This window comes from Papio anubis, chromosome 11 (assembly GCF_008728515.1).
Source record: "Papio anubis isolate 15944 chromosome 11, Panubis1.0, whole genome shotgun sequence".
Lineage (NCBI taxonomy): Eukaryota > Metazoa > Chordata > Mammalia > Primates > Cercopithecidae > Papio > Papio anubis.
This window is the reverse complement of record NC_044986.1, coordinates 5,479,285-5,489,008: the sequence shown is the minus strand read 5'-3', so window position 1 is coordinate 5,489,008 and position 9,724 is coordinate 5,479,285.

The window sequence follows — 9,724 nt, the reverse complement described above, 5'->3', positions numbered from 1 at the left end:
TTAAAAACAGTTCCTACTTACTATAGAAGACTGTTTATCTATTTCAGTTATGTGACCCTTCTCAAAACAGATTTAGGAATTGCCTCGGAAGCCCAAGGTGGCAGCCTGAATGGAAGCAAATCTTACAGGTAGATTTATTTAGTCTTTGAAATCAGCCGATTCAGAACCAAGACTGTGACTGAATTATGGAATGCTATTTGGGGACAAGACTCTCAAGGAAGGGGGCTGTTTTCCTGTGTGGCTTGAAAACTGGTTCAAACAGCAGTTCTCAAAGAGAAGTCCCCAGGACAGGGGCCAGAATGTCCTCCCCCTCACACTTCTAGGACAATCACCTAGTCGTCCTTCCATCTCTTCCTCTAGGATGACTTTACTACTGACTCATCCAGACAATTGCTCCCTCCACTGGGCGCTTGTGGTACACTATCCTTATTCCACTATGCCTTCATCTATTTCCATATTTCTGGCACTCAGCATAGCACCTCACCCAAGAAGGGTGCCCATGCATTGTTGAAAGAAGGGATGGGGCCAGGAAGCTCAGCTGGGTGCCGTTATGCTCACACAAAACTAGAACCAGCAAATTAGAAGTGGGGCATGGTCTTCTACAAATGAATGTCTAAATGGTGGAGAAATAAACTGAAAGAAAAAACAAGCAGCAAGAAAAGAGAGCATTTATCTGGAAAGGAAAAATCCAGAAACTAAACAAATACAGAGATCTGAGACTATTGTGTGTAGAGTCGAATAGTCCAATGGGCACGCTAGTCATCTGGAAGCCCCTGTCCTGGCAGAGGGTAGACCTGAGTGTTGCTGGTGACAAAGATAAATGGTCACCTTGGATCAAGATAAAGATGCAATTTAAACACATTCTAGTTTTTCTTTTTTTAAGTCTTCTGTAGTTTGAGGAGTCAATACAATTATTCCTCCCTCTTTCCTAGCCTCTTTTCCAGCATTCAAAGATAGAAACAAAGAAAATTATGGAATACATCAGCCTAAAACTAAACCTACAGGAAGGAGCCAGATCCTTCGGAGAGCCTGCAATAAGCAGATTTCCTTCAAGATAAAATGAAGTATTTTATGCTACAGGGTCTTTGGGTAGCCCTCCCACTGGGAGCTTCTGCTACAAGAGAACCTGGCTTGTGCATTTAAAATCTAAAAGCAGGAGGCTTTACATTTGCTGCACAGCTTGCTTCCACACTACTGAACACATTTCCAGATGATGCAGGGAAAGCTCTTGAAGATTAAAAAAAATTACATGTGATTACAAACTATTGTATAACTTTGAATTTTTGTAAAGACATAATGGAGCCCTCAAAAAATGAAAAGTTTGCCAGACATGGTGGCTCATGCCCGTAATCCCTGCACTTTGGGAGGCTAATGGGTGGCAGATCGCCTGAGGTCAGGAGTTCGAGACCAGCCTGGCCAACATGGAGAAACCCCATCTGTACTAAAAAATACCAAAAAAACAAAACAAAACAAAACAAAAAACCAAAACTAGCCGGGCATGATGGTGTGTGCCTGTAATCCCAGCCACTCAGGTGGCTGAGGCAGGAGAATCGCTTGAACCCAGGAGGCAGAGGTTGCAGTGAGCCAAAATCATGCCACTGCACTCCAGCCTTGGTGACAGAGTGAGATTCCATTTCAAAAAAAAAAAGGAAAGAAAAGTTAATTCCAATTCAAAGAAAGAGTCCAGGACTGGGCATTGGCATGGTGGCTTACACCTATAACCTTAGCACTTTGAAAGGGCAGTGCAGGAGGATAGCTTGAGGCCAGGAGGTTGAAGCTGCAGTGAGCCATGATTGCACCACTGCATTCCAGCCTGGGTGACAGAGTGAGACTCTGTTGAAAAGAAAAGAATCCAGAACAGCTATGGCCAACAGATGTATATTCAGCAACTTCACTCATTCTAAGAAGGTCAGCTTCAGGGAGTATATTTACAGACCAGGTGGAGCAGGGCCTTGGGCTGGTTAACACAGAGACTGGTTGTGCATGGAGGTCCATTGCTGATGGCAGAGTGAGTCTTCCAAAGATTAGACGCAGGCCATTTGGAAGTGTTGACATTTTAAGCTTTAGTGTTGAGGACCCACGAGATGATGAGATTATTTTGTCTAAATCAGTGAATAACTATTCAAATGATTTTTAATGGTGATATAAACTCCAAGTCATCAAGCTAATTTGAGTTTTTGGCTCATCTCCATTGATCACCTTTTGAAGAAGGGACTTTTTCCCAAGTCTAAGAAGCTACCCACAGGGAAGTAAATACTACCCAAAGAAATAGAAGGTTGTCTTAAAGATTCAGAACTGTTTGGATTCTTGGAAATTCTATATCGAAACCTAACTGATGGGAAGACCAAAACCAAGTGTGTGACATTTATTTAATAAACTAGATTTGCCTGATTTATTATAAATTGCCTGCCATTATAAATTGCCTGACTTATAATGGCAGGGTTTGGGTGGGAGGCATCTATAGCATCAGGTCTTAAAGAGTGGTCCCAGACTCCTGGGGGCTCCTGAGATGACACTGTGAGGTCTGCAAGATCAAAACTATTTTCATCACAATACTTAGATGTTATTTCCTTTTTTGCTTTGGGGATACTTGAACAGATGGTGGAAAAGCAATGGTGGGTGAGATGGGTTGACCTTACCACAGTATCAAGGCATTGGCATCAAACTGCACAAGTTGTCACTGGGGACGTCACCACCCCATACTTGGAGGAGAGTGGATGATTTCTCTAGTGCTATCAGTGGAGTGTTGAAGTCCCCCACTATTATTGTGTTACTGTCTATCTCTTTTCTAAGGTCTAATGGCAATTTTTTTTTTTTTTTTTTTTTTTTTTATGAATCAGAGAGCTCTGGAATTAAATGCACATATATTTAGGATTGTTATGTCTTCTGATTGAATTGGTCCTTTTATCATTATATAATGTCATTCTTTCCTGTTTTTACTGTTGTTGCTTTAAAGCCTGTTTTATCTGGTATAAGAATAGCTTTTCCTGCTCACTTTTGTTTTCTATTTGCACAAAATATCTTTTCCCACCCCTTTACCTTGAGTCTATATGAACCCTCACATGTTAGGTGTGTCTCTTGAAGACAGCAGATATTTGGTTTGTAATTTTGTATCCATTCTGCCAATCTGTATCTTTTAAGTGGAGCATCTAGGCCATTTATATTCAACATTAATATTGAGATGTGGGTTACTGTTTCAGTCATTGTGTTGATTGTTACCTAGTAACTTTGTTTTCTCCATTGTATTATTGTTTTGTAAATTCTATGCCCTCAGGAGTTTCTGTTCTGTGTGTATCAACCTTTAGTTTCAAGATTTAGAACTCCTTTTAGCATTTCTTTTAGGACTGATTGAGTATTAACAAATTCCCTCAGCATTTGCTTGTCTAAGAAAGATTTTATTTCTCCTTTATTTATGAAACTTAGTTTTGCTGAATAAAAAATTCTTGACTGACAGTTATTCTGTTTTGAGGAGACTAAAGATGTGACTCCATTCCCTTCTGTCATGTAATGTTTCTCCTGAGAAGTCTGCTGTTAGTTTGATAGGTTTTCCTTTGTAGGTTACCTGGTGCTTTTGTCTAACTGCTCTTAGAATTTTTTCCTTTACATTGACTTTAGATAGCCTGATGATTATATGCCTTGGTGATGTCCTTTTTGCAATGAGTCTCCCAGGAGTTCTTTGAGTTTCTTGTATTTGAATGTCTAAATCTCTAGCAAGGCTAGGGAAGTTTTCCTCAATTACTTACTCAAATAGGTTTTCCATACATTTTGCTGTTTCTTCTCCCTCAGGGATACCTATAATTCTTAGGCTTGGCTGTTTTACATAACCCCATATTTCTTGGAAACTTTGTTTATTTCTTTTAATTCTTTTTTTCCCTTTATTTTGGTCTGATTAGGTTAATTTGAAAGCCTTGATTTTGAGCTCTGAATTTCTTTCTTCTACTTGGTCTAGTCTATTGCTAAAACTTTCCACTGTATTTTGTAGTTCCCCAAATGTGTCTTTCATTTCCAAAAGTTCTGATTGTTTTTTCTTTAAAATATGCCTCTCTTTAGAAAGTTTTTCATTCATGTCCTGAATTGTTTTTAATATTTCTTTATGTTGGTTTTCACTTTCCTCTTGTCTCTCCTTTAATAACTTAATAATTTATCTTTTGAATTCTTTATCTGGTAGCTCAAAGATTTCATCTTGACTTAGACTCACTGCTGGAGAGTTAGTGTGATCTTTTGTGGGTGTTTTTAGAACCCTGTTTTTTCATATCACCAGAATTATCTTTCTGATTTACTCTCATTTGGGTAGACTATTTCTTGTTATGATTTTTAATTAATTTTTTATTTGACTGGATTTAAAACTTTTTCCCTTTGAGGATGTGACTTTAATGTTTAAAGTTTACTTTCACCTAGCTTCAGCTCTGCATACTTTCAGTGGCAAAGACTCTGTATGAGTTCCATGTTTAAGGAGAATCTGTGTGTGATGGATTTCTCAGATGCTGGATGTACTAAAAATGTGTTGTGTGTGTGAGCAGATTCACTGTCTCATGTGGGGCTGGAATGGCAGTGGTCTCATGAATATCTCATTCCCCAGTGGTGTGCACTTAAAAACAAAATCCCCAGTATTTTATTCACTAGGTTGAACAGTTCAGGCTCCAGGCCAGTAGGAGGTGCCCATGGGTTAAAAAGAAAATGGCTGCAGCTAGAGCAAGTGGAGAAATGCGATATCCCAGTGGTGGGTGGAGGTCCCAGCTCTGACAGAAGTGACTGAGGAAGCTATCAGTAAAGTGCACTGGGTTCTTTTCAGGGAAAGGTGAGGGATCCACCACAGTTCTCTTTCCAGGCCAGAAGGAAAGTAATCCACCTCCCAGCCCACTCAGCCTGACCTGGTATTCCAGCTGTTCCAATCAGACAGGCAGCTCTTATTCGTCAGGAATACTGATGTTCCAAGTAGAGAGGGATTGGATTGTGAATCTCTCTCTCTCCCATGCAAGCCTGATCCTGGAAGGGAATGCTGTGAGGATGCAATCACCCTACAGTGTTTCAGAAAGGCTGTCAACTAATACACCCACACCAAGCTCCTGTGGGAGAAGCCCCCACTACCTCTGCTGTGGTGGCCAGGAGATGGAAGAAGTCCCCTTCTCCAAGACCATTCACGAGTACCAGGGCTGCCTAACCACTTGGGTAGAGCAACAGACTTTCCCCACCAAACCCGGCACTGCACCTGTGCCTCTGCTGAAAGAAACTTCCCACTCGTGGAAAGTTCTGGCACCCAAGACCTGCCTTCTGAATTCCTTTGTCTCATAGGGTGCTCCCTTAATGTGTGCACTCCTGCTTCCCTAGGAGTAGCAGCCCCTGAGGGCCAGACTACTGTGAATGCTGCTGCTCCTCTGGGTCTAGCCACCCAGTGGGGCTGCCACATTCCAGGCTGGTGCTAGGGATATCTACAAGGGATCCAGTGATATGACTTGTCTAGTCTCCCAGCAGCGGGTACCAGCACCAGCTCTGATGGGGGTGGCGGGGGAGAGACACAGACTCTGAGATTTTCTTGATTATAAATAGCTTTAGCGTGTTGGCTTTTTCAAAGCCAACAATAGTAGTAACGTGCTAGGCACATGGAAAGACTTGACATCTGGTTAGCCAGGGTGATGCAGGCAATGGCAGTCGTCGAGTTTGCACGGAAGTTTTCTTCTTCCTGAGTAATATGTTATTGTGCCTGCAGATGCTGTAATGGATGATGTCGGCTGACCACCAGCCAGGAGGTGGCATTTGCAAAAGATCACCAGCTGAGGTGGTAGCGATGGGGTTGGTGCTTGCCTCATGTTACCCACGGGAGGTACTCTGGTGTCTCAGGCAATGGGTGGGGCCCTGGAGCTCCCAAACATCCCTGTCCCTTGTGTTTACTAGGGCAGGTGAAGGGGCAAAGCGGGTCAGGCTAGGTCAGGTAAGTCCACGCTCTGGCTCCCTACATGCAGGCGCAAGCAGTGTCCTCAGTGGGAGATTAGAGGGCAGTTCTCTGGCTGCTGGGATAGTGTTCCAGAGATGAGTGTGGCTGCCGCTGCTGCACAGAAAAATCCGCATGGGGAGTGGGGAGGAGCAGGTGGCAGTCAGTCCCACTCAACTCCCACATACTTGGTAAGGCGGCCTCACATCCGTAGGGTTCGGCCAGCAGCAGCGAGCTGGGTTCCAGGCAGCCTGCTCTCAGAACTCAAAACCGCCCAGGCCATGAGCCTTCCTGATAGAGACAGAAACCTGGCTTTCGTGCCTCACCCCTCCAGGTCCACCCAGGAAGCAGGGGTGCCAGCTCCTGCACCCGTGGCCATAGCACACTTCCCACTTCCCCCCGGGTTCAAGCCAATGGGGTTTGTCCCTACTCAAGATTATGTGGCAAAGCTCAGTTGGAAGCTTCTCTCACCCTGTCACCACCACCTGAGTCGGCTGGCAGACTTCCACAAGGTCACCTGTGGGATGGGATCAGGAATGGCTTCCCTCCATCGCCACTGGAGCCTGGGAGTGCCCACAAAGCCTGTCCCGATGCTGCTCCCTCCTCTGTTCTCCCCACCATTCACTAACTCAGCTCCAGTGCTGGGCAGGGTCACAGGCTTCTGAGGGTTGCAGCTCCCCGTGGGAGTGAGCGTCCCGGTGGCTGTCTCTCTCCTCATGCTCTGGAGACTCAGTCTTCCATCTGCTTCACAGAATAGGCTGCTGCCCACCACTTCTTTCAAAGGGACTATGGCTTCTTTCTGTTTCTGTTAAGTTCACGTGTTGCTCTTGGAGAAGAGTTCACAGCGTGACTCTACACACTATTTTGTCTTTCCAAGTGGGAGAGGCGGGTTAACTAACGATGCCTCCCATCTGCCAGCCTGGCGGAAGGAAAAGGTTCATTGATCTTAAGACCAGGACCTATATAGGAAGACAGGAAAGATACTGGTCAGCATGTAGTGATCAGTGAAAATGGTTACATTTGTAGTCAAAAGGTCAATGTTTGCCAGTGTATACACCACAAGAGTCCTGCACACTGGGTTACTCAAAATGAGACGGGCCTGGGGCCAGCAGAGGGAGGCCAAGGTCTACTGCTGGGATGTGCACTTCAGACTATACAACCCTTTTATACACACGCAGGGCCACTGCCAGGCTACAGATCCCAGGTGTGCCTCAAGGAGACATTGGCGGGTAAATCCGCATCAGAATCTCTGCTCAGCCCCTCCTTGGTTGTGGCATGGTGGGGTCACCACTTTGCCAACCCCAGCCTTAGTGGCTCATCTATCAGATGGGGTTAACTATAAAACAACACATGCTTTTGCTGTGAGGATTCAACACAATCTCCTGTTTGCAGGGTTTGGGGCAGGCACACCCCCGAGGCCTGGCACCTGTGGCTGTGGTCTCTGCTGCTGAGACAGCCTTAAGGACTGGGACCCCCACTTGGACCTCCACTCTCTTCTGGGGGACGCTGGGAGGCTCCACCATGTCCCTACACTGAGTAAGAAAAGGAGAAGCTTCCCCCTATGGGAACAGTGACTTACGAGAGCTGAACGTGGTGCCAAAGTGGCGTGCTCCAAGAGAGCCAGAGGCGCAGGGCATTCCGCGGGCCAGGACGAAACCAAGGGCCAGGACAAAATGAAACGCCTCCCTGCCACTTGGCGGGAGGGGAGTGAGAAGCAGGAGGGGTGTTCTTTCTGACAGTGATTTTTCTAAAATGAATAGTCATAAAATATAATTCATTTCTTCCTCAATTTTCCCTTTTTACTAAACATCTGAACATTTTGAAAATGAAACTTTCATGGTCTGAAACCTGTCACTAAAACAAATTCCTTTTTTCTTTTAAACTAGGACATTGTCTGAAATTCTAACCAGTACTGTCCTTATTTTTCAGGGTCTTTGGGCAGCGTGAGGACATATGTCAGCAAGAGCATAACAAACACAGAATTGGCGGCCCTAACAGCGGGGAAAATAGTACCTGTGTATCCACGGCGTCCTCACTGCCACCCCGCATGGGGCATTCAGGTTTCACAGACATCCCTTACACCTCAGGCCCTTCTCCAGTGCAGCTGTAGTAAACCAGCGCCCTGGTCACCAGCAGTGCTTTATCTTCTATTTGAAGAATCACAAAGTCCCCCTCTGGGTAGGTGTGGAGGGCCATGCAGACCCCACCATCTCCCACTGGGGTCAGCACCCAAGCTCACCTAAGGGTTCATATGAAACACATTGGATGCCTTTGCCTGAGCCAGCTGCCTCTTTTCCTTCTGAATAAAGAAGACCCATCACGAGACCCACAAACGGGGTGATGTGAGTCCTTACCTCCTCTGGGGCACACCAGGAATGCCACACTTCCCACCTGGACACAGTTCCGGGACCAGGGGCCACCCTTCCTTCCCTTCCTGACTCTACCCAAGCACCTCTCATTGGCCTGATACACACAAATTATGGAAATGAATCAAACACAGAAAGAAAGGACTTGGAGACCTGTTTCCATTTGGCTCTGCCACTTGTCGGCTTGAGTTCCTGGGCAGGTCTACTAACCCCTCTGGGCCGAAGTGGTTTGTTTTTTACTTGTTTGTTTATAGGACAGCAGAATGAGTGTGGCCTGCAGTGGCTAAGGGTGGTGACATGGGTCCCACCCACAGTTTCTACTGTGTTCTAGGGACTTATGGGTCTGTGAAAGAGGGGGCCACCCTGAGCTGTCAAGAGCACAGAGCTCCTTATTAAGGCTCACTCACAACAGGCCTGCAAGCTAAACCAGCTCTTGTGATCCCATTGCATGGATGATGAGAATGAGGCTGACTGAGATGAAGTCACTTCTCTGAGTCGTGAGTAGCAGATCTCAGGCGGCGTGACCCCAGAACTTCCCAGCTTCATCCTGCACTGATTGTTGATTATCTTACTCATTCATTTATGTATTTATTTTTCATGAGGAAAGATGAGCTCAGAAGTAGGCAGTGACTGCTGGTTTCTCACCGCTGTCTATGGGATGTCAGAGCAGCCTACGCATGTTCTCAAGCCCTGGGAGGCAGAGGCATCTAAGGGGTCAGGGGATGAGGACCAGGGCTAGAGAGCTGGTCAGTTGTTATGAGGGATCCATCCTCCGCACCACTGGCTGACAACTTTATCTGCCTGAGGCCCCTGAAAGTTCTGAGTGCTGGGTCTGAAGAGTCCAGAGGGGCGCAGGGACCAAGGGCCTCCAGCTTCTCTCTACACTGGAATTTCAGGGTCAGAGGGCCCCTGACTCTGAGCCATCCCTGCCCCCTACACATCTTGCCTGTTGTCTGGGTTGTAGAAAGGCAACAGATTAGTCAACCAGAAACCTGCTGTGAGTCTACCCTGAATGACCGGTTCCAGTGTAAGAGAAGGAGGGTTGCTGGGTAGGCAGGGGTGGGGAAGGAGCGCCAACTCTGCTTAGCACCTGCTGCCCTTTGCAGAATCTGCAGGGTCCCAGGCCCTCCAAGAGGCTGAGCAGCCTCAAAAGGCACGAAGCTGCTGGCGCGTACCTGCGACTCCACCGGCAGCATACAACGGCATCACTAGTGCATGGCCATGTGAGGCAGGCTGCAGGATCACTAGGCGGACCCTGAGAAATATCATATCCAAGGACGCAATGCTCCCATCCTGCCTAACCCACAGGGTTTGTTGAGATGATCAGACACAATTATAATGACAAAAGCAAAGCTCACCTGGAGGTTCCCTCCTGTACCCCAGTGCTTTGCAAACACTAACTCACTGGCTGAGCCCAATCAGTTTGACA